This window comes from Neodiprion virginianus, chromosome 7 (genome assembly GCF_021901495.1).
Source record: "Neodiprion virginianus isolate iyNeoVirg1 chromosome 7, iyNeoVirg1.1, whole genome shotgun sequence".
NCBI lineage: Eukaryota > Metazoa > Arthropoda > Insecta > Hymenoptera > Diprionidae > Neodiprion > Neodiprion virginianus.
The window spans coordinates 3,340,938-3,367,560 of record NC_060883.1 but is presented as its reverse complement, the minus strand read 5'-3'; the positions used below and the strand labels follow the sequence as shown (position 1 = coordinate 3,367,560).

Genomic DNA, 26,623 nt, shown 5'->3' with positions numbered 1-26,623 from the left:
CAAAAACCTCACGAATGTTTCGCAAAAAAAAAATTAGTTTTTCGATCCATTGAAGGTAATAATTTACAGTGACGATTGTTTCGAAAGAAATCACATGACTAATATATAGCTTTGCAAATACTTGACATTTTTACGAGAAATCATTACGATTATTCATAATGTTTTACGGTACACGATTTCTGGAGACATTTTACCATCAGAGAAATATTCTGATGTTGAACTAACTTAAAAAAAATTATCAGCTTCGTGAATGAAAGGAAAAATAAATATTTTAGTGTTGTTCTCTCCATAAATTGAAAATACTATTCGAAATTCGACACTCTTATTGCAGTTTATGAAAACCAGTAATTTTGATTGTGAATTGTCTCTTGTTTCATTTCTTGGAGGAAATATCGTGAAATGACAGAAAATTTGAAAATTTTTCTTCCCAATTAGATAATCCGAATAATCGTATGGTGTATCCATTCTAGAACCAATTTTTTATGTTTCCAACATTTTCTCCAACTTAAAAATACTTGCAAATAGTTTAATGTCGAATAACAGTGATTGAGGTAAAATGGATTGCAGAAGAATAAGAATAAGAAGAAGAAGCTGAGGAGGAATCGTGTCTCAGCGTATTCCGGTGGCGCTCTTTGACCATTTCTTGCTAGTTGTTGGGTATTTAGGGTACCTTAGGGTGCCTTTCAGGGGTTTACCTTTGCATTTCACGGTCTGAATGTCCGTACATAACGTATTGCAAACATTTTACTGTCGAAGAAAGAAAGAAAGAAAGAAAGAATGAAGGGGGGTAGGGGTGGCAGGCGCGAGGATTGGGGTGACATTACGGCGGATGGATGGACCGAGGATGGTCCTGACCGGTGGGTATGCTGTACCCACTGCCGACTGCATTGTCGTGAATGTTTGGACATGTGTTCCGCCCCGCAGTCACGCCCATTGTTGTCGCTTTCTATGCATGTTTGACCGTTTAAAATGTTGTTTTCTATGTTTGCTCTGCTCCGAGGGTGTCATCTCTCTTCGACTATATGTATACTATTATTCAGGAAATCTCCGAGCACCGACTAACTGATCATCGTCAAAACGCGGGCAGAATACTCCGTAAATCAACCAAAAACAAAGTCACCGCAGCGGATTGTCAATATAGTTTTTGCACAGGAAGTTGAAAAATATTTTCAACTCTTTCTGTCAATTTCTTAAATTCTATCTCTAAATTTTACCTCTAATTTTTATCTCGCAATTTCTTCCATTTTTTTTTTTTTAACCGACCGCAAAAATTGTTCGTATTAGTGTAAAAAAATCGTTATTCTTGTCGGAAATTTGAAACAAGGATTTTTGATTTTATTTTATTTAACTGTGGTGACATTTATCCGATTCAATATTTCTGAGGTGATTCATTAATCACTTCAGGCAACTGATGGAAAAGCTAATTTGAATTTCTTCATATTTTTTTAAATAGTGACGAATAAAAATATCTATGTCACGTATATGACGTCATTCAATATCGAACAATTATGATCTTTGACAATTAATATTAGTGAACCTATGGGTAAAAAAATTTTCTATTGAAACTGAAATGTAAACGCAATGAAAATGAAAGTCATTGGATTATTTCTAAAATTCAAATTCGGATATTGAAGGAGGAATAAAAAAGGAGGGAAAAACTTGTCCTGAGAAGCAGTCGAGGTGAGGAATATAAAAGCGTCCGAAGCGGCGTTTCGGCGGAAGTGAAGGCGACTTATATGGACCGTGTATAAAAGTCAAATGCCCGGATGTGGAGACCATTATGTCACGATCGGAAAGTTCAATTGGCGTGAAATCCGTGTTGTGCCTTTTTTACAAAAACCTGCCTATCCATGCGTCTTTTACCTCTCTCCCATCATTCAACCTCCCTTTGCAGTTTGTGCAGTGTTATACCTGTCCACGTTGCCCAGTTGCCTGGCTCTGTGCGTCGTCGGCATACGGAATTGAATATCGCAACGAAAACGAGACGAATGATATTTAACGAGAACTGCATCCGACAACAAAATACGCGGGGGCGTAGTTCGGGGATCAAAATTTGTGATAGATCGTTCTCCTGGATCCCAATTCGACCAGCGCGTTACGCCAAAATCTTATTCACGGGAAAAAAAATTTCCCAACATTGTCTGGAACGTCGGCCGTCGTCGAATATATTTTTTTTTTTTTTTTACGATTTCAATCTGCTTTTTTTTTTTGTTTTACGAGAATGTTTCGTTACCCTGTATTTCGGAATTTTATAACGACTTTTATTTTGAATTTATCAAATACGTTCACGCTAAGTTAACAAACCAACGACGACTTAGGCCAAGAAACCAACTGACAGGTGGTTTGAAAATTTATACTACTCAAGCGAGACGAATTCGGATTTTATACAGTATTTAATTCGAATCAAGTAAATACACACATCACGGTGATATTTCAGACAGCATCCATTTCTAAAAAGAATTTATTCCAGTTCAACTTGATTTTTAACGAATTTTTAATACAGGCTAATTTTCGATTTCGAAAAGAAACTTATCGATCAACGTTACATCGATGTGAGAAAAGAAGGCGTTACACTGATGCACCCGGTCAGTCCTCCAGGAATACCAGCTTAATAAATCAAGTATCACCCCAAACCCAGCTTTGACGTCGTAAATTGTTAACAGCAACAATCGGTAATAAAAGGAGGCGATCCGAGGGTTGGATGGGGCGTGTGAGGTTCCAACTGTGCCATAGAATGTTCTCACTTCCTGTCGATTACATGGGCGGAATGGTGCCATTCAATCGATCTCCATACGCGAGTCCAGGGGAGGACAGCTTCGACAAATTGTCCGTAGAAAAAATCTTGTGGGTGTCTTTTGCCAGCTGAATTAAGACGCTGCAGATTCTAAAGATCCGGGACACAAGTACATTTTGGTATTCCATCAAGTCATACACGCATCAGGATTATTCTAGGCCATGAAAATATTTCGTCTTTGATCGTTCCAATAGGTTGGTTACAAAGACAGGTCATTATGAAGTGAAAATTGCTCTTCAACATCACGCAGAGATTTGATTTTTGAATTATGAAGAAGGTTACCGTGTTCAATCTTGGTGAACGGATTTTTTCTCTGACTCTGAACGAGTCAGTGGGATACGGATTTCAGATCCGTCTGGATTACTTCACCGGATTTGCATCTTGTGTAGTAGAGACAAGCATGCATTGCAAAATCGATGATGAAGAAGCCAAACTGACCCAGCAACCAAGGGAGTTGATGTCAAAACTGTAGACTCTGGTTAGGTTTACGGACCACGACGTAACGGAGGTGACAAGTTTCTCTTTTTCCAGGTTCCAAGTCGTTACGACCGCCGAGTGATCACACGTTACATCCTCTTTTCCCCGCCCAGTGGTAAGGCGAAAAATCGAAAGTTATGGTTGAATTTCAAGAACTCGTCTCTCCATTGTCAGCCATGATCGGTACCGGACGAGAACCAGTCGTTACGGCATATTGTCGTGGGATGATAAAATTCCCGGAACCCAAGGGAGAGCGGTAACCCATGCACCATGGAACGCTCGCATTCGTTCAACTCGGGTATTGTTTTAACGTGTTTGAGTCAAATATTGACCCAACTCTGTGTTTCCGAGAGTCGAGCCGGGCCCATCCTGCGGACCGTTCGCGGTACCTACAGAAATCAGAGAAAGAGATAGAGATAAGGAGAGTGGTAGGTGAGGACCGAGTGCGAGGATGTGCGACATTCGAGAAATTCCTAGACCAGAGACCAGACCGCCCATCGCACTCGGTAACTTTGGCTTTTCCAAACATGCGAATCGAACCTTGTTCACTGGGATTTCCACTGGTACTCTTGAAAGCTTGCAAAGGTACGTGAATCACCATTTCCGGATATGACGTGGTCACGGATCTTCCACATGGCGTCACTCTTTTAGTGGATGATGGTAAGAGTCGACTTGGTTCACAAGTAAAGACAAACATGAAACTTCGGGATGGTTCGTGAAGGTGATATGTGCCCGAAGAACTGCTTATTAAAGTCATTTGGAACCCAGGATATGATCGATTTCCTTGGTTATGTTAAAAATGGACTCTGAATAGTTTTTGACTGAACGGTTCCATCTTCACCTTCTTCGTGGTCTTCTTCTTCTTCTGTCTTGAGGTCATTTCTCATTGCCGAGATTAAAGATTTGCGAGCAACCTGTTCCAGCGTTCTTCGGGCAAGCAGTGCACGGTACACAAGTTGAAAATTTCTGACCCATTTCAACACCGGTCATACACACGTACGTTGTACGCTCTGTATATGTCAGCGATGCGTATACACAGAGACGCGCGACGCGGCTTGTTTGCCCGCAGGGAAATGTGTTTCTTTAGGACGACCGAGGTGTTTGAAGGACGCGCCAAAATATGTAGCTGAATCAAACACATTTATTAAAGTCCGCAGCTTTTCCATGCGAAAAGAAAAAGGGTGGACGGAGGAGGCCAGTCAAAGGGAAAAGCGAAGTCGAAAGATAAAGATGGAGATGTATAAGGTGCAATTGAAGAACGTGAAAGTTGACATTGGTTTGCAACGAAGTAGGGCCTGACATTGTTAGGCTGTTTATGCGGCGAACAGAAAAAGGTGGATATGTCAAAAATGAAGAATATGAACAATAGTAACAAAAAGTGAAACGAGAACTTCTAACATATCCTATGTTTCTTTAAAGGGTTGTACCTGGTCAGGAGACCTAAAAAAATCAATTTTGAAAGGATTTATCAGTAAGAGACATTTAAATTGATTGATATAATAATTTATGTAGATATTTTTTTCATTTGTAGAAAAATCCTTCGATCAAAGACTGAAAAATATATTCATTAGGCTCGTGTAAGAATTTGAGACTGATCGATTCAACCATTTCCGAGAAATTTTGCTCACCGACTTTGAAAACATAGTTTTGAGAAAAACGCGTTCAAAGTTTCAAAAGCACTTTTAAATCGCAGCTTCAACCTGTGCAAGGTTAATAATATTGAACCATCAGTAGCGAGTCCTTAAAATCATGGATCAACGTATGACAAGATTCCCTATCACTCGACTCTTATTTTCTCTCTCTGTGCTTTCTGGTCCTTTCAATCAAATTTGATGAAGTATTTTCCTATGTGTCAGTCTTGTACGCATACACGTGTCCATGGGTTATGTATACACAGATATAGATATATCCAGAATACACACACCGCATGCATATCTATAGATGTTGCCATCCGCCATCGCCCCGGTTACTCTTCGATCAAAGCGCCTTGGGCCTTGGCTGCAATATAGACAGGGCAGATCACAAACCCCGGTCTCCTCTGTCCAGGGAATTTGTGTTGGTCGTTGCACGAAGTGGTGGTGCAGACGTGTAGTAGGCAGTAGGTACGTACCTTCAGCGAGCGCCTGCCATAGGTGGAGACTCGGTGTAAGACTTGAACCCACGTCTGTATGGGATCTGTGTATGTCAGCGTGAGTCTGCGCGTGTTGGTTGGGTTGGCAAACATGTCTGTAGCGTTGTCAGGCGGGCAGGAAATTACGTCCGCCTTTAGCCGTTCTCTATATTACTACACTATCCTCCGCCTCATTCACTCCCCCGCCTTACCCAACCCCCTCGCCTATATGTACCGGATCCACTCACGTACGTTCATCCACGCACAAGTGTCTGGATGTCTAACTAGGCACGCTGTCTACGTGCGGGTGTAACCGTTTCCGACGTACACGCATCGTCCAACTCTAGAATGTCACGTACGCAGAGCTCATTTCCAAACTTGCATCCTCTGGACCTCGACTTCGAACCGGATTTACCCAGATCGCAATGCTTGGGTTCAGGAACCGAAGTGCCGGTGCACCAAAGGTCGGCATTGCGTCACTGGGATTTTTCAAGCCCCATTGTAACGTCGCATTGGAAGTTGGAAGAATTTTTTGGAAGATTGGAAGACCTTGTGTTCAGACCTATGAGAACCATCAGCCACAAGGAGAGATGAGGTGGATGAGAGGGAACGAAACAGCGAGTTCTGTTTTGGAGTCAACTTTTGAACAGAGCTCCCGTAACTTCCGCAATACAGAAATGCTACCAGTATCCTAAATAATCAAAAGCCAGGTGAAAGCCAGGGTGTCAATCCTTGCATCTGGCATGGTCTGGATATGCAACCGAAGTGAAAGCGAGTGTCATAAGTTAAATGTGCAAACTGCATTGTTGGTCGAAAATATTGACAGTTTGAGAAATCTCAACAAGACCATTGAAATATATGCTCATGTTTTTATGATGAGTCATTGGGCGTTACTCGAATGGCTTGTGGAACTGACCCAGATATCGATGAACGCAGACGTGGCAGGATATGAAAGTGTCAAATATTGCATACGTGACATGGTTTCGTATAAAAAAAGACGAAAAAATCACCTTTCAGATCTCATAGATTTCTAGTCTGGCAAAAGACCCCGAGTCGAAATTTAACGTCTATATTTTACCCTGCTAAGGTTAGTGTAAACCTTTTTTTACAGCACTGAACCTCCGACTCCTAAAAATCAAAGTACCAAACCCTACTTTGACACTCTCAGTAGACGATTAAACCTATTTTGAAATAGATCCTACATTACGATCTTGAAACCCTAAGTAGGCGGTAAATTTCTACTTGGGATAATGATCACAATAATTGAAGAACAGCTACAACTATCAGCAAAAGTTTCTAATTCAATATTTCAAAAAATTAATAACAACAGTGGAAATGATCAAGCAGGCAGCTACGGCAGTAATAACGATTCTATTCTCAAATCGTCCTATCGTTGAGTGAAAGCTCGTAAGCTCGAGACCTTTGGTGCCTCGATTAATAATGCAGGGTCATATAAGGACGCGACGCGTGGTGGCACGTGGTTGGTGCAACGGAGCGAGCGAGTCCGTTCTACTACCGGGTTGCATCGAGCCCTTATCCAAATACTGAGTCACTGCGACAACAGTCGACCCTGCAGTGATGCAAGGGTGCCTGGCCCGTGGGCGCCAAGGGTTGGTATCCGCGTCTCGTTGACGAGGATTTGGAAAATTTTGAGACAAATTTAAGGGAGTTCGAATCATACGAGAATTAATGTTCGGTTTTCGATCAAATTTGGCAATTCAATAGATTTATGCGATTCAATCGCCAGATTAAAATTTCGTATGGATACACTAGCTTGTCTATGAGATATAAGCAAATATGTGTCTTCGCTCATTTTACATTGTACACCTTACGGAGGAATGGACGGGAAGCGAACTTGTCGATTAAATTTGTAACGAAGTGACATTAAAATTTCGTTGAAATTTTTATTTTTTTTTTGCCATTAGTAGCAAGTCTGATAATAATTGATAAAGATATTTCAGAATTATTCACTGCTCCCGTGATGTTGGGAAAAATTATTTAAAAAAATTTATACACGTCTGAGGTTGTGTCCAGCTGTGCAGGCCATAACACGTTGTGACGTGGCAACAACGCATCGCGTGCACAAAACATGAAATTACTGTATTAGAGTTACTTTTCGGTTATAAATAAAAAAAAAAAAAATGGCTCTTACGCTCAACAGACCTTAAAACTGTATAGAGTGAATATACAAAGCTTTCGCTATATGATGTCGAACTTTGAAAAACCTAATAACGTACCGCCGTTTAAACTTCCTTAATTCCTCGTCCTTTTTTTCAGTTTCCCAGTATATTCAAGAGCCTGCAATACCTCCAGACAGTGCAAAATGCCTCTCAAGTTGGCTTGTTTGCGATCTGACTTTGTCCACATGATTTACACGCCTCGCACGGACCTGGTATCATGCCTCGTCTGCATGGATACCGCAAAATCCTTACTTCGCACGATCGTAATTCACGATTACTTCACGCTATGGTCAGCGGTTAAACGTCGGTCCCGAAATACAAAATAAGAAAAATAAAAAAATGCAAGAACGAATTCTACACGAAAAAAAAATTTATTTCAGTTTTTACATGTACCGTGGTGTAAATATATGGACAGAATTTTTTTGGAGTCAAATCTTTCGTCAATTGTGGTAAATCTAACTAAGAATATTGTTACTCTTAATATTAATTTTTCAACTATTATTATCGGATTTGAAAATATTATCACAATTGCTGTTATAAATTTAACTAAAAAAAAGTGCTGTCCATATATTCACCATTGGAAATGTAAGATCTACCGAAACGGAACGTTAATTCTCGTACGATTTGAACTCCCTTAACATTACAAAACCCATTCATTCCTCTTTAGAAATTTGAAACCTTTTCCGAATCTAACTCGATCAAAATTCATCAAAATTTCGATTTTTCAATACCAAACGAATATCCTCTCGAATCTGACGAAAAAATCGTGTCGAAAAAAAAAAAATCACTGGATCATTAACCTTTGCTCAAAATCGTTGTACACATATTTTCCAGTGTCCATTCACATCTACGACATGTTTGCTAATAATAAAGCTGCTTTCACGCTAAAACTATTTAAAAATCGTTGTGACAAGCAAAATTCTTTCTTCTTTTTTATTTTCCTATGCATTTTGTTTTTTCTCCCACTTGCGCCTGCATGCAATTGTACACGCACATCGCATATTCGCGAATACAGATCCGAATGGCAGCATGGACGAGTCGCTGCGCAGTCGGACGACGACGCGACGTGGGATTAAATTAAATTAACACCCGAAGGGAGCGGAGAATCGGCCTGGCGTGTGCAGAGTAGCTATTACAAACGTCGGCTTACAATAATACCGGTACTAATGCTATGCAAAACAGTACCCAGTGCGTATCTGCCGCCCTCCCTCTTTTCTCTCTTCGGTTTACCGTCTATTCGCGAATATACGAAGGAAGGTGGCGTAACCTATATATGTATATACACGTATATACACGCGCATATATCGGCCCACTCGACGATGTTTTCCTTCGACTGATGAAAAGATGTCCTTTATGTTTTTCTTCGCTAGCTACACTGACGGGCGGATAGGCGTGTGGATTGCATGTCTCTCGTATCTTACACACCGTTTGCGATAAGGGAAAAACAAGCGACTAGGTGCGGAAAAATTTACGCGAGAAACTTTGAGATTAAGAAAAAATAACAAATTACCTGTTGGACAAAAAGAATGGAAGAAACGTTGGCAAAAGATACGGTAATATGATCAAACTTTGGGAATTAATTGAATATTTGGGAACGAGGTTTATTATAGAAATTTATTAGAATTCAATTCAGGGTCTTGGAATGTTGATGAGACTGTTCGTATTTGGTGAAAAATTCAATACTGACGGTACGATGGATTTAAATCTTCTATGATGGATAAAAATTCAGTAATATGTTTTAATTCCTTGAATTCTGGTGACCGAAACTGAAAAATTTCTCTCAGTGCAAAATTCGATTAAAATCATACGAACAAATACAGGTATTTTCTATTCTCCAGAAATAAATTCATGTTGCTCCTGCAAAGAAAAAAAAAAAAAAAAAGAATAAACAATCGTTGAGACAAACATGTCTTGTTTTAAAAACTTCGTTCTCTTCTTTACTAATATTTTCTAAATTCTTGCACCCTTTCGCCACCCCGTTAATTATCGGAAGATAAAATTTCTTTCCAGTTTCCCCGTTTTTCCTTTTCTTGTTATTTACCTTTTTTTAACTAAGACCCTCTTATTTCCTGTAGTGTTCGACTTTGCGTGAAAAATCCCGGATCGGAATCCCGCGATTTAAGGGGAGGGAGGAAAGAACGGGGTTTGTTCAGCGACAGGGGCTATTCATATTTGATAAGTTTGCGATTTGGATGTTTACTGACGGGAAATATTCGGGCGTCAGCTGCTGCCGGTGCCCGTGCAATATGTAGGGGATGGACGACGGGTTTCGGCAAATATTGTTATCAGCTCTTCAGAAACTCGCGTATAGGCAGCCACCCCGAACAACCCGCGAGGCAGTCGATAAAAGTTAATTATTAACACCGCGAGCTTCGTTCGCCCCTTCAGACACCCCACCCCCCCCTTCTCTCCCACCCACCCGGATTATACACACAGGTACCTTGTAGATCCCGTGTCGAAAAGCACATATGCATACGTAACTACGACCCGACCCGATCCCCAACCCCTTTCTTTCCTCGAACCCCGTGTAGATGTATGAAACCCTTTTGCAGAGTCAGGGAGGACGGGTGGATTTCAGGGAAACACAAAAGGCGTCTGCAGAAACGTGTTTCACGCTCGGTTCTTTACAAATAATTTTTTTTCTCGGGAAGGAGCGGGGTTGAAATTAGAGATTTTAAAAGTTTCGAAAAAACCAGATTCCGAATTTTTTTGGCCGGCGAAACTTGAAGTGGAGATGTGAAATTTTGACGAAACGATAAAGCTTCGAATGATCCGAAACTCGAACCTCGAAGTTCCAAAAGGACTAAATGACGACAAATCAAAGTTCTGTAAGTGCGAGAATGAGAAAATTTACAAATTTGAGACGTCGAAATTGCGAATAATCGAAGATTTTCAGTCCCGTGAATTTCTGGCTCGATGAAATTTCACCACTTTGATCCTTCTGTGTTTTGGATTTTCGATACTTTTCACGTTACGGATCCTGGTCATTCTGATTTTCGATTTTTCTGATTTTTTACCATCACTCGTTGAGTAAACTACGCTCTGTGAGTATATTTTAATTTTCCGAATTTTACTCTATCGAAACTTGAATTTCGTAACATTGAGCCACCGTGTTTCCGCCCCTTCGAAGTTTAGCTGCTTCTCAAAAGTTTGATTTCTTTACTTCAAGTTTCGAAATTAGGCGCTTTCGTAAGTTTTCAAATTAGTACCTTTAACCCCGCCCGGACATGAACCGTGAACTTATAAAGTAATAAGTCAGTGCGTAGGGAAATGTTGAAGGGTTCGATGAGGAGTAATAACGAATCCAGTTGAAACCAGGAAATTTTCAATACTTTATTGACCTTTATTTTTACAACGATAATTTTCGATTGAAAATAAAGAAAAGAAGAAAAATGAAACGGTATGAGATTTCTTTTTTCTTTTTTATTATTATTTTTCTTTCTTTTTTTTTCAACAATCCCTGTGGAAGGGGTAAGAGGGTGGTTTTCGTAGGGATGGCGCCGCGCAGGCGAATCAACGCGGGAATCCCCGGATAAGGAACCCTCTGGTCAAACAACCGCATCAATCAGCACCACGGCAGTTGGGCCGACTGCAGTCACTCACTCACTTACTCGCGAGTCCCACCGGAGCCAACTTCAGGGCGTAGTATTCAACCCCCGGTCGACCCCCTAGAAATTATTGCTCCGATTTCGGTGCTGAAGACACGTGATGTAAAAGAACTTTTGAAAAAGTACAATGCGAGGGGTGGAAAAAAGTTGAAGAGGTGAAAATAATCGACGGTCAAATTAGTTTTTTTGGTTCAAAATATAATGAAAACTTCAAAATATTTTAGTATCGGTATATCAAAAATTCGTCGTCTTGCAGGTTTTTTTTTTTTTTTGCGACGCGTATTTTTTTCCTTTCTTTCTTCCTTTTTTCCAAATTCGGAAATTTGTTGAATATCGAAACTCTTTTACAGAACGTCGTGAATTCTTATAGAGAAAAACTTGGTGGAGGAGAAAATTGAAGAAAGGTGAAAACGGTATCATGGATCAAATTAATTTCTTGGTTTAAAATATCGTGAATAAATTGATATTAGAAAGATATTTCAATTGAATTCTTAAGAATTAAAAATGTCCCATTATAAGTATATAGAAAATTCGGTAACTTGTAGATTTTTTTTCCAAAGAATTTTTTTTTCTTCTCTCAAATTTGTAAATTTGTTGAATATTGGAACTCTTCTGTACAACATCCGGAATTTTTTATTGACCCGACGATACCGGTTGTAAATTGAATTGGAGAAAATCTAGGAGATGAGCGCAGGATGAATGAGTGAAATTTTTTTTCCCCTATCCTCCTCTGTTCAGCTCGTGTATAATGTGATGTATATATACCAAACACATAAATATACTCCATCACGTGTCCAGCGCAGGTTTACGGGTGGAATATAACACCATAAAGCTGAGCTGAAACATTTATTTGCGTAAAATTAGCCGTGGGAACAACGAGAGAAAATTCGAGTCAATTATTATATTTGTGAACAAACATTATACACACAGATGCGAGAGCGTTCGTCTTTATACATATCGTATCTACGCGTATATTTCATATACAATATCATCTGCGTACATGCGTATTTATTTATTTATTTATTTATTTATTCGAGCTGGCACGTGTACGCACCTGCAGACTCGATGAGTTTGCGCGTATATACGTTATACGTATGCGTGTACCTTGTTATATCTATAAATAAATACATATATATATATATATATATATATATGTATATACACTTGGGGCGGTGGTTTGTTGAATTTCATAATTTTTATTTACCGATCGTTTTAGCAGGCGTTACTTACTCACAAAAATTTGCGTATGTACGCACATTTACGCGAGGCATAATGCCACGGGAAAAAAGAGAGACAGATGGAAAAGAGAGATGCGGAGGAAAACACTGAAACGAGGTTTAATTGCCGCTGAGTTTCACTCTCTCTCTCTCTCTTTTTGCTTTCGCTAATTATTTTCGATTGCAATTTTTTTTCGCATTCCATCCTCGCTGTTGTGCCTTTTTTACACACCGCAAGATTCATTTGCAAATCGTTACGCAGCGAAACATTCCGTTTGCAATGTTTCGCAATGATTATCGATAGGAGTCCGTGCAAAAAAAAAAAAAAATTAAATAAGAAACGCAAAGTTTCAATAATCGTGTCACAACCGGTTTTTGTTTCATGTACGATTTCGTGAGGTGTAAAAGATAGAGTGTGAATAATCTTTATCTAATTTTAAACAATCTGAAACAATTTTTTTATTTTTGTCTTTAATTCAAGCTCGTTAAGGCGAATTAGAATTGAAATAATTCCATTTATTACACACCGAAATTTTTACCGCACATCTTATCATATAATATAATTCTTTCTTGTTTCACTTCGAAAAAAAAGGAAAATTTTTCGCAGTCTGATATACGGAGAAAATCGTTTTCCTTTTTGCAGGAATATCAGTATGAGTCAATCTTATTCAAATTATAAATTGTTGTGCCGATAACTACTCTAAGACTATTAATGTTCAAGAGTCTAATTTGTGCTGAAATTTGGATTTTTTTATATTTTTTACTGGATGTTTCATCGTCAAATATTGCTGTATTCTAGTTTTTAGTAACAATTCTGGATAGATTATTAATTAAGGGAGAAAACAACTGTGACAACCGAAAAAATTACCGATTTTTAAGAATTTTTTCTCACTGGGATAACTAATCAACAAAGTGATTAGATTGTTGGTATTTTATTAAGCGTCAAGTATTTTAACAAACTTAGTTTATATAAATTTTTATTACAATATATTTAAAATTAGCAAAGATATGGACCTTGATTTAACGACTGATAAATTTGAATAATTACTATTTTCGCAAACTGCTTGGTTAAAAAAAAAAAGGGCCTCGCAAATAGGAAAAATTTTAATCAGTCACCATGTTGTAAGTAATAAGGCCATATCTTTGTTAATTTTAAATATGTTTTCAACAGAAATTTAAATAAAACAAGTTTAAAATAAGCTTAATAAAACATCAACAATCCGATCCCTTTGTTGATCAGTTATCCCTGTGATAAAAAAAGAAATTCTAAATTCTTAAAGGACTGGGGTTTTTTTCTTTTTTTTTTCTCAGCCTCCCTGGATCCAAATTTCGCACATATCAATTTTCGTAATAATAAAACCGCGTTGAAAATTTTCCATTGATAAAAATTGTTTATCGAAATTTTTATTTTCAGGGATAAAGCAAACGCAATCATTTGACACATTACCTCGTTGGGGGTTCGGCTTCGTCGCAGCGTTAGACCGCAGCCGAAACGCGGTACGTATGGCTCGCTTCGTATATCGTAATTCTATTGCATTACCATTCAGATTAGCTAGATTTACAGTAGTGCAAACAAGAGAGAACGCGGCCCGTTTGAACGTTTTGGTGAATCGGTGTGCTCGTGACGCCGTTTCTCTACGTACGTAAATGTTTAACGCAAACAGCACGCAACGAGCAAAACCACCCCCTGCGGGGGCGGGGGTGGATGCAATTCAAAATCGGACGGAGGCGGAACCGGAGGCAGTTTTCGACTGCAGCGATCCACGGGATGTTTTCATTTCCCATTTCTCTCCGATAATCACGTTTTAAACAAATGAGCTTTTAAATAATTTCAAAACCGTACTCCTGCCAAGTCTGTCTGTCAACTACAACGGGCCACTGTATAATTAATGCTTTTTTCAAATTGCATTTTAATTTAACGCTCCGCTGGCTCGACTCCAAGATTTTTTCTTCGTTCCTTCTTTCTATGTTTTTTGTAATTATGTTTTATTTTCTTCATTTTTACACTTGTGATATGGATCGTTTTGTTTCTTCCTCACATTTTTCTCCGTTATATTCTTTTGAAGTAATTCGTTTTCAGGAATGAATTACGCAGATTTAGGTTTTGTAATATGTGATAGAAAATTTCTTACGAATCTTACTGTAATGGACAATCATACGATTTTCATTGGAATTTCGAATTCGAGTTGTAAAATTGACCGGTCATCGTTTGTAGAATATCCAGTACGACGATTTTCAATAATTTTCAGGAGACCTAGATCGGAAATAATATTGAATAATTGTCATACCGTTAAATGAAATAAATTGAATTCCAACTCAATAAAATATCTCCGGCTGTCAGGTTATTTGAAAAAAGTTTCCTCTTCCCTCTAAATTTTCCGGGATCGAATGCCCGGAATCGTATCAATTCAAACAACAGCCAACAATTTTTTTAGTAAAAAATTTTCACCGTTCAAACACTAAAATTCAACGAGTGAAGTAAAAAAATTCATTAGGTTCACCAGCGAAATAACCAAATAAGAGTCGATCATTTTTTTATGCAATTTGACAAGCCAAGTTTGATTCCTCGAATAACAATTTTAAAAAAATTATTGTATTACGTCCGGTTGCTTAAAAATCGTAACAAACCGATTTTTTTCGTCAGACTTCTATTTCTAATACTTATTTTCGATGACACAGGTCTGCAACAAAAAACTGTACAGATTTTTTTATACTGTTTTTTAGAGATTATCTCTCATACACTGACACAAATTTTTTGTTCCGGTTACCGCCCAGTCCTTAACTATTTTCATTTTTACCACAACTGAAAAATATAGTTCTAGGTAGAAAATGAAAATTATTTTTCTAGCTGTTACCAGAAAGTCTAGTATCCGTTGCTATTCTTTCTCATTACGATCACTGTTACTATATATTCTTGCAACCGTTGCGAAAATTGAATACTCGTGCAAGAATAAATTGACGTTAAAGCGTTGTTTAACTAAAAAGGTAGAGTAAACCTCACAAACTGATTTTGCGTTGCAATAACCAAAAAAGGATCGACGATATCGCAAAATGTTTACGCGTACCTCGTTTTTCGTAATACCGACAATATTCAAACAGTTTTTTTTAACGATACCCGTTTTACTGAATTTTCCCAGTTACTCTAACAAATGAAATTTTTCTCAGTTTATAATTGAAAAAAAAATGTATAATTTTTTTTTCAGACTTGTATGATCAGTCAGAGATCTTTAATCTTTGTTTCGATGCCTCCCCGACGTCGCGATAAATATGTACACAAATTGGCCCACAGTCAAAGGTTAGTCCACCTACTTACAACACCATGCAAGGACATCCAGACAGACAGACAAACGTTGTAGGTACCTAATCGTAAGCTGTATTCGAGTGGCACGCGAGAGAGTGCCGGTAATTACTTACCAGTGGTTTCAAATCTGTGTTCTTTGGACAATTATTTGAGGTTTGTATCAGTGCATCGAGTGTGTGTATATACATATATATATATATATACCTACATCACCTACAAACATATATATATATATATATACATAAATACGTACACCTCCGTCTATCTACTTGTACACATTGAGCCACGTCGGGTGGTTGGTTGAAAAGGGGTGTACCTATAGCGTGGCGCTCTGGTTTGATTCTGGCTCGTTGCTGGATCGCCGGGGAGAGAGAAAGAGAAAGAGAGAGAGAGAGGAGGGGGGGGGGGGAGCAGGATGAGCACGTATAACGAGAACCTGGGGGAGTGAGTGGGATAAATGGGGAGAAAGAGAGACCGAGAAAGACACAGATCGGGGGTAGTCTTTGCCAAACACCAATATTTGCGACCGCCCTGTCGGTTGGTACCCTACAGGACGACTCGAGTCGAGTCGAGTCGACTAGCAGCGATTCGGCTCTTGCACTCGTCCTGCATTGCCACGTCCAACCCCCTTCGTATCTATCTATCTGCCTTCGGCATCTCTTCTACGGCATCGAAAGGCAAAAAGAAATATTCAGATTTTCTCTAACGAATTGCGACGACGGGATAATTGATGTACGTATTGGCAACGGAATTTTGATAACCAAGCGAAATTCTACCGACGAAGCAAACGGAACACGGATTTGAAGTCAGGTTCCGATTGTTTTGTTATTTGAAAAATAGAAATAAATTAGGTAGGTAGGCACAGTGTTTTGAGGAACGGAATTAATTTTCACCTTTTCAACACGGCTACAAGGAATTTGTTATCGATGCGATTTTATCACGATTTTTTCAAACGCCGGAAATTTTGTGCCTGGATCATAAATTCAGCCTGTTGTATTGGATTGTTTTGAAAACGTTGTAAATTCAAAGCTTTACAATTAATGGTTATATTTCGCTCTATCGAAACTTTATTGTTAGAAATTTTGCTCCATCTTAACTTTACTATTCATAACTTTGCTCTATCGTAACTTGAATTTTGGAACATTGAGCCGGCGCGTTTTCGCCCATTCGAAACTTTGTTGTTTCACCGAAGTTTGATCTCTTTACTTCAAGTTCCGCCACCAAATAATTCAGAATTAATCCCTTCCGGAACTTTACAGATTCTGGACTTCAACCCCGTCCCTAAAAATCACCATTTTCCTCAAATTTTATCCCAGTTTCTTCCTGCAAACGCTGTTCAAAGCTCTGCTTGTTTCGCCCGAGGTTTCTCGAAGCGTAATTAGAATTTGCCAAGTTATGGATTTACACCCGACCTCCTCCTCGTCTCACGTCCTTCCTTACGTTCTGAGAAACTCTCGAGGTCTCACACACATACGTTCGTTTCTACACGCATAGACGAATGCATTCATGCATACATCCAGATATATATATATATATATATATATATATATATATATATATACACACACATGTATATAAGCATACACACATACATACGTAGTCGCCTCGTCGCCTGTTGGATTTGTGCGGCCTCGTTGCGCCTTCCCTTTCCGTAATACTTGTGAGCATAACTCAACTACACATATACAGTATGTGTTTACCCCCGTTTTCCTCGCACCAATACACGCGCAGGCAGCAAAATCAGGAATTTACCTCGTACACAAATACCTTGTTAAAACGAGATGTAGAATTCTGCGAAGAAACGCATTCGCTAATTATCCGCGATTCATCGTGCCGACCAGACTCTCTCTAGCAATTGGAAATTTGCGCGATTGCAATTATAAACTAGAAATTTTCGATACTCGTTGACTTTCCATGCATGCGCGGATTCATTAACAGCATATTTCAAAATTGATCTTACGTATTGTGTTTGTTCATTAAATTCTCCTTCTTAAATTCTCACCCAACGAACATTTTTAAACATCCGTAATTTCAACAGTGAGTAAGATTTTTTTTCAAATCAACGACGCCGTATATTTTTCGACTTTTTCGGTTTATCTTAAACACACACTGAGAAAAATTGATTAAAACAGATATCGTTAAAAAAAACTGTTTGAATATTGTTGGAATTACTCTTTTGGTTATTGCAACGCATAATCAGTTTGTGAGGTTTACTCTGCTTTTTCAGTTGAACAAGGTTTTAACGTCAATTTATTCTTGCACAAGTATTAAATTTTCGCAACAGTTGCAAGAAAATATAGCAACAGTGATCGTAATGAGAAAGAATAGTAACGGATACTAGACTTTCCGGTAACAGTTAGAAAATTAATTTTCATATTCTACCTAGAACTATATTTTTCAGTTGTGGTAAAAAATGAAAATGGTTAAGAACCGAGCGGTAACCGGAACTAAAAATTCCTCTCAGTGTAGTTTCCAAATCATTTACCGTACTCCATAGTTGCTACCAATAAACAAACAGGTAAAATAAAACGTTCGATTAACTGTAACGAGGACACCATCAATTCTGTTAACAATAATTAACAATAACGACGGTATATAATTTCAGTACCGCTTTTTATCTGAAGCCGTAAAGAGTGGAGCTATGATTAGGTTGGGTCGTCCTTGCAGTGACGTGGTTACGAACGATTATTGGGAGTGCTGCTGAGGGTGAAAGGGAGAGAGAGGCTGCAGGGAGTGTCGGGAGTGGCTGGCTATACGGTCTCGTATTTCCCGGGGCAGCAGCCAACCCCATTCGTTACGCAATAAATAATAATTAGGCGCTAATTAGCGTCGGCCATGTTGGCCATACCCTCTCTCCCTCCTTTCTCTCTCTCTCTCTCTCTCTCTCTCTCTCTCTCAGCGCCGGTGAAAAGGGAGGAAAGGAGGCTCGCGAGAATCAGGAAAACCGGGGGAGGGAAGGGCGGAAAGGGAGGATGAGGGGATGGCGGATGAGGAAGTTAATCACGTCATACACTCGGTGAATGTATAGGTAGATACAGGTTGTAACTTAACTTGGAGAAAGGTTGAAATTGTTGCCGCTGAGCCGAAATTGAAGAAAAGCATTCAACGGTAAAAAACGGCGATCGGGGTAAAAATTTGGACGGTGATGGACGTTTGGTAACATTATTAATGAAAATATTGATAGTAGCTGGAAAACCACGTGATACGTACGGAAGTAGTGACAATGAGCAGATATACAGGGTGTCCCATTTTAAAAAATATGCTAAAATGTATCGACGACTAACTGTTAGATTGAAAAATGTTTCGGACACAAGTTTTGTCTTGATTTTATCAGAATAGGTTCACTTCTTAATTAAGGTGTTCGAAAGTTTGACAGCTGATCCTGATGCTAACAAGCGCCAACAACATACCATTTAATGTTGAACAGTTCTGTTCGTCGTAAAACTCGTTCTCATTTTTAAATTCTTCGGAAATATTGACGGATTGCTACTCTTTTCACGAGAAAACTTCGAACAACGTATTGGCCCTGTTCAAAAACGAAAATGAAAAATGACTGGGATTAGAACTTATCAATATTTCAATGAGAAAAAATAAGATGAAATAAAAAATAGAAGGTTCCGTTTGTAAAACAAAAATTGGGCCTTGACAGGCCCAGCAGAATCCCCGGACCCAAAAACTCTCCCGACCTCCCTTTTCATACGCAACAACTTTTCCTCGAAACATTTTACAATTTAATCCTTAGCTTTCGACATATTTGAGGATATTTTCTAAAAGTGGTTACCCTGCACAGAATGACCTGCTGCTGCTTCCATATTGCAAAACAACACAAAAGTCCAAAAGAAAAAGGACTTGAATAGAGTGTGCAAAAAATAATGGCGCTTGACTTTCGACCGGCGATGGAGAGTCCCGATGAAGAGATCCTCCCGCAACCCCATCAGCATAGCACGTTCTGTATTCAACTGGTACGGTCGTAAAGAGTTCATATTTTCCAGACGATTGGGTAAGCACGATGCCACGGGTTGCGGCTTACCGCTAGCACCCCGCGGCGAACGTTTAGCCGCAACGAGTGTTCGAAACACCCCTCGGCGCCAAGGGATGTCCTTGTTCCTTACAGCATGCCGCGCCAAATGTCATGCTCTTTTGTCGAATTCTTTGGTTGTAACGTAGGGTACGGATCTGGATGTCTATGTGTTATCGTTACTGTCTGTTTTAGTGTCCATCACGAACAGAGAACATTCCAATGCAGGAACATTTTGCATCCTAGGAAGTGACACTTGGTCTTGGCTGAAAAGTGTACGTTGTAAAAAAATGAGGTGTCTTTTATAGAATATTTTTTGGTGAGAATCCAAGAACTGTCTTAGGTTCAAGTTCTGATCCACTGGTGATCAATTTAGAGGCTGCTAATTTTTTGCACTGTAAAAGTCCGGTGATCAGTTATCCAATTTTCGTCATCATTCATCGACCGAATGAATTGGGAGCCCAGATAACAAAATTTATAATTTCTTGATAAGAATTATATTATGTATCGGAAATTACAATATTGGTAATTTTTTTTGTATAACGTTATTACATACGAATCTTATAACTCTGTAACATCTTTTGCATAATAATGCTTGCCATCGATAGTTTGAATAAAGCACTAATTTATTCGAACTTGGATACAGAGAGAAAAGCAAGTCGGCTTGTTACTGATTTTTTAACGTTTTCTGTTGAATGAGACGCTTGTCGTATTTGCTCTTTTTTTCGTGATTTCTCACGTTACAAATTTTTGCTTATACAATATTTTGCCGAGTATTTTGGACTTGTTACAGCAAACTTTATTTCCAACTGAACTAATGTGAATCTTTTATAAAGCAGTTTGCAATTATTCCAGTGAGCGAGATTCATTTATCATTATCACGAGATTGAGATTGTATATATTACTATAAAAAGAATACACTTTGATGCAGAAATTTATTCCTAGATGAGAAATTGTAGAATAATTATACATTTCAACTTTACGATAAGTGTGCAAGTTTCTCTTATATAATTTCGTAACATGGAAATTTTTATCTAAGTGATCGTAGCTGCTCGATATTGGTGTGAATCTTAAGTTGTAACGCGTATGCTGATCATTGTCTTTAAGGATTGCGGTTTCGACTTATTCAAAGACAATGTAGATTACAGTGATATTACGTTAACGAGAAACAGCGCCCACCGGCATGTACGGAAAGATCGTTTCGTTTTCCCCAGGCTCCAACGACTCGAGGCACACCATCTCGGGGATGCTATTTGTTTAGGCGCACATTATCGCTTTTTTACTCTCGAAAAACGAGGTAGAAAAACGAGAAAAAAAAGGTAATCCACAAGATAGGTAAAGCCTCGGGTTTCCCGCAACAAATCTAAAGCCGCCCCGCTCGTAAAACGGGAATACACATCTAAGCGAGCGTCACGTTGATGACGGTGGGAGAAAACGATGAGGAATACATGCATGTCGGCTCGGTTTTATCCACACCCATACATCAACGCCTGTCTCTAAGTAGGCGACTCGGGATCCACCCGTGCAATGTGCCCATTACACATTCTCATGGTGTCGTCTACGCCTGCAGTTCATGCTCGAACGACGAAAGAGAGAACCGGAGGATAGAGGCAGGTAGGCAAGGTATGCGACGTGTACACAGAGAGTGGTGGGCACAACGTCGAGGAGCCTTTCCTCTCATGCGGGACGCGAACCGAACGACGACACAACAGCCTAGTGTGGATAGGCCTAATCTCTCGGGTGATAACGAGCCGTGATAACGACCCTGAACCAAGCAGCGAACAAACGACCTGCTTGGCTCTTTTTATCCTGCAACGTTGCAAGGCGTGTCAGGAATCGTTGTGGACACGAAGAACGCGGGAAGCCTGATTTCGGAAGCCAGTGACTGGAGCACAATCCAGTTTTAAGCACTCCGGTACCCTAGTCCCCATGGTCTGTATCGTCACTTCTCAAAAGTCATTGGAAGTTTGATGAATCCAGGCAAAGGATTCCGCAGAATCCTTATGGAAATTTGCTTCCGGGTCGAATTGGATTTTCTGTATGCTATGGTACGTATCCTTTCGATGAAAAGTTCTCGCAGACACACGTCCCAAACGTCAGTAGTTTCTGAGGTACAAGATTCGGAAGAGAGGTGTACAGATTTTTTGACATCTATGGGTTTCGTGATTTTCATCAATTACAAAGCTTCAAGGGGACTTGAAATCATACGAATCGCTCAATAAACTGCACGGTTGATTCTCAAAGATAGGCAGGAAGCTGTGATACCGGAAGGAGGCGCAACGTCAGATATCGCGTGAAGAACGAGACCATCCGACTCTTGCAGTAATCGATTTGTCCTGTTTTTCACGCGAATACAGAGTCTCTGCGACTTGGCTGTGCAGTTTTTGAGTGATTTACTTGATTTCGAGTCCCCCTTGAAGCTTTATAATTCGTAAAAATCGCGAAATCCATAGATGTCGAAAAATCCGTACAACCCCTTTCCGAAGTCCATATCTCGCAAACTACTGATGTTTGGGACTTGCGTCCACGAGTACTTTTGATCGAGAGTATATGTACTACAATATGCTTTGAATCCATCAAATTCGACCAGAAGCCAATTTTCATAAGGATTCTGCGGGGTCCTTTCGAGTACTAGACTCGACACTGAACTTCCTGACAACTCCAAGTCACGAAAACTGCCGGGAGACACTGACGAGCATCAAGAAACGTAGTATCTTGGTCATTTTCATGCAAACGCAAGACCGCAGGAGTTGCCAGCGTAACTTCCAACGCTGCGTACCAGTATGAGTCGATTGTGTAATACCTACCACTGGGTCTGACGAGCCACCCGGAACCTAATAAGTCGGCAGAGCGTCGATAAGAGGGAACGGGGAACGGCCGAACAAACCCCGGGGACACAATGACCCTCCTAATTGGTACGACACGAGTCGGCGCCAGGAAAAGTCTTTGTCTGAATGCTGGGCCTCTCGTGTCACACCTTGGGCTCACGTCGATTTTCCCTGCTGAGCGAGACGGCACACGCGTCTGACTCGAGCCAAGTTTTGGTGATACACTGGAACACGAGGGATAATGGAATACGCGCAAGTGCGTATCTGTAACGTTGTTGGTTAGTATGTGCACACCCATGCATGGCAACAATAAACACCCGCCAAGCCATTGTCCGTATTGATAAGCTAATTCACTTCACCAGCTTCGAACCGTATCGTGATCATGAATTGTTTTTCACGTTGTTGTTAGTCTTTCTCTTCGAGTCAAAGAGCTCCTGACGAACCAAGAGACACGTGCCTATCTCGCATTACAAAATTCTCCGCTAGTGCTGGAACTTTGGAGACAAGGAATTTATCTAGCGTTTGAAATTCAAGAAGCTTTTCAAGGTCTGACGGGTTCTCGCCACATCAAAAGTCGATAAGGAAACAGCGAAAACGTTGCGAATCAAATTCGCGACTGTCATGCGTGTGATGTTGGTGTTTGTTCTTAGCGTCTATTCGAATCAAAAATCCAAAACATCGTTCAGGCGAAGACTTACAAGTCATCAAATTTGAACAGCAGTCTCAGATTCGGTTACCAGAATTTTATGGGCTTGATCGATGAACTGTTACACTTCATCCAGTTATGGAATACACGAGAAAGAGAAAAAGTGGTTCGATGAATATGATAAGCGTACGACACGCGTTCAGATGGTTACTGGTCGGTTCATGGATCCTCGAGTGGGTCGTGAGCCGAGTGTCAGCTCTTCTTTCTGGTGAGAATGTGGCGTTTATTATCAGCATCGTCACCGGATCCCGTGCCCTGCATAGGTCGCAACGGTTGTCTCGGCACTAGACTCCACTTTCTATTGTCCACCAATCAGCCACCATTAATATTCGTTTCCAGTTCTTCTTATACTCGGACTCTCACGCACGTGGAAGATGAAAAGGAAACTGCGGTATGTGTACCTTACCATGCACCGTTCCTTCGTCTACTCCTACATCTATTCATTCCTTTTTTCATCCGCCTTTGTGCACCATCCTCCACCATCATCGCCACCTCGATCGCGCACACATGCCTCACGAGCATAATAGATTCCAGTCCTATTTTCACGCGCACGCCAGGCCACGTGCCGCAGAACTCACTTCCGGCTTGCCGTCAGCCACTTGAACCACCAATTGCCTCCGGTCGGAGCATGCCTCGTGCCATCATCGCATGTTGCACGTAACCTGCGTATTCCGGCCTCGATCAACCTGCCCGATTCCCAAGTAGCGTACTGATACTGAACTCTCTTTTCGTGAATCGTGATCAGACTTCCATAATCACCTCAAATCATTTTAAGGGGTGGTGGTCCAAACTTGGAAGGATCACTGTTTGGAATGTGTCGAAATTTCAGAGATGCGAAAATAAAATAAGCATAGATTGATGAAATATCGATATATCGGACATTCCAAATATTGATCCTTCCAAGTTTGGATCACCACCCCATACTACGACATCTGTCATCGTCATTGTTAAAACTTATGCATTTCATTAAGAAGACGGAAAAGATAAGAACTGCACGTCGAACGAATCGTACAGGTTTTGGAAAAGAATATTTACGCTTCCACGGACTTAAGACCACCAATCAATCAAATCTCGAGCACTTTAACATTGCGAAATTGATATGGAGATACTAGACCTGAACTCACGCGTTTGGTAAATTGGACGGATCGTTTCTTTATTTCCTCAACTCAATCGTGAAGAGTGTTACAAACAGAATTTTTTCAATGGCTCAACAACCTTTTCCCAAGTGGTCGACTGCACTCGAGTTCGAGTCAGTCCAAACGTTCCTGCAAATTAGCGCCGCGGATCGCGTGAACAGATTTGAGTGGAAATAATTATGAGGATAGTTTGTCGAGGGTTGGATGGGGTGCCTGGATAACAGAATTGAAACATATGGGCAAAGCAGAGGTATACAACAATAATTGGCACGTCGTCGCGTCCAGGAAAGAGCTCCGGATTTGACGCCACGCTGGTCAGGGCAGAAGAAAGGTGGTGATTTTGGCTTAATCCATCTAATAGGGTTCCGGCGATGAAATGGCTAGACCCTGAAACGTTGAAACGTCGATTCCGAGGGTGGGAATGCATTGTGCAGCTCACGACGCGCAGCGCAACGTACAATTTGCTCGAAATTACGACATAGTGTACCACCCACCAGGTATCCTCAACACGGTATTACGCCCGGCACACGCAGCAAGAGCTTTTGTATTATAGAAGTCAGCAGTGGGCACGTGTATCGGGCATTCCATGCCAAATCGACCCACCCTGATCCCAACTTTTGCTAATTTCGCTGCTTTATTATTATTTTTTTTTATGTATTATTAGTTTATTGAAACATTAGTCAGTTTTTTCTTGACTTTATATATATATATATATGATTTTCAAAAAATTTAATCCAATCACATCATCGGTAGACAAAAATGGTATAACCAATTAATTGCTATTAAATTGATAATGTTTATTTGTCAGTTCAAATTTAAGGATTTAAAATTTTTTTTTGAATACCTACAATCTATTTCAAAAACTCGATATTTTTTTCTGACCAGGTCTCTAGTTGTCAACTTTTATCTCCAAAATTGTCGAATACTATCTATAAAAAAAAAAAAAATCGAGTAAGCCGTTATTACATAAGGATAAAAATCTCAGAAATTTCACGTATATTTTTACCGGCAGACACCGCATTACAGAAATAAATATCTGGCCAAATTAAAACGGCTGGATTCGGAGAGTAAATGAATTGGAAAGGAATGCCCCGTGCGGAGGTATAAGGCGAGTGGATATGGGCCCTTTCGTATTCATAGACATGGGCACCGATCAAACAGCCATCTGCATTGTTGCGCTAACAAGCCTCGCTTTACGACCCAATTTTCTCCTCAAATATTCATAAACCTGCAACGTCCGTCTCCGAACCTTCTGCTTCTCAACGCGTTATGGGTAGGCAGAGGTGTGTTTTGTATCCAAAGAGTGAAGAGTCCGTACCCGTATCTCTGACAATCGGTAATCGATACTCGTTAGAAGGATAAGGGTTTTCACTTGGGCGTGATTTCAACTCCTTTTTTCCTTTTTCGGTTTTCGCGCAAATCATGAACCATGAAGTAAATCAGTCGAAGCGCAAATTCAGCGTGTGCATTAAAAGACAAATTTTTTTCGATATTGGTGGAAAAATATATCCTACCTTGGAGAAATAAATTCATCCTTTCTATCCCTGCTTTGCTTATATTTTCTTCGAACACGTCTTTCATTTTTTAATAAGAAATTTTTCAGTAATAATTCTCCTTCTCTCTTTCATATTTCAGGCTCCACGCGATTGTTTTATTTCTTTTCATTATTTTCTTGATCTCTATTTTGTGTTGTCATCCTTATCAATCAACAATCTCATACCACTCTGTTAACTCTCTTAACCAACAATTAGTCGGTACTCATCGCAAACCTGAATTGCTGTATTTCTCCAAGCTAATTTCGTCTCTTAATCTAGGTATCTATACATATTTATTTATTTTATCTTTACCTTGAACCCAATTTCTTGTATTTTAATCCTTGTATTTTTGTATTGCCAAAGACTTGGCCCATGGCGTTTGAAATTAAACCAAATCAAATCAAATCAATTGTAAATTGTACCATCTTTTTTCCACTTTCAATTATCACTCTTCAAGTGATTCATTAATTCATCGGTTTTTCATTACTTGCTTCTTCCATTACGCGAGTTGAACTCTTCCTCTCCCTCTTTTTAACCCCGGTTCTCCTTTTCATCTCATCGAAGAACCGCCAGACAGGTAAAACCCGTCGTATTACCTGCCGGGGTTTAATTCGCAACAGACGATTAAGAATACTGTGGGAAAGTTGCGAGAGGATACAACAACCTGCGTGAATTGTTCGCGATGTAATGCAGGTGCCGGATGTCCAGGATTA

At 39.8% G+C, this 26,623-nt stretch overlaps 1 long non-coding RNA gene across 1 annotated transcript in view; it reads left to right on the top strand.

The window, feature by feature from the left end:
* LOC124308858 (uncharacterized) overlaps nt 1-26,623 on the top strand; it is a 70,464-nt gene that overhangs the window by 30,735 nt on the left and 13,106 nt on the right. The window contains exon 3 of the long non-coding RNA XR_006909128.1: nt 13,801-13,883. This is a non-coding gene — a long non-coding RNA (uncharacterized LOC124308858). The remainder of the gene's footprint in view (nt 1-13,800; nt 13,884-26,623) is intronic.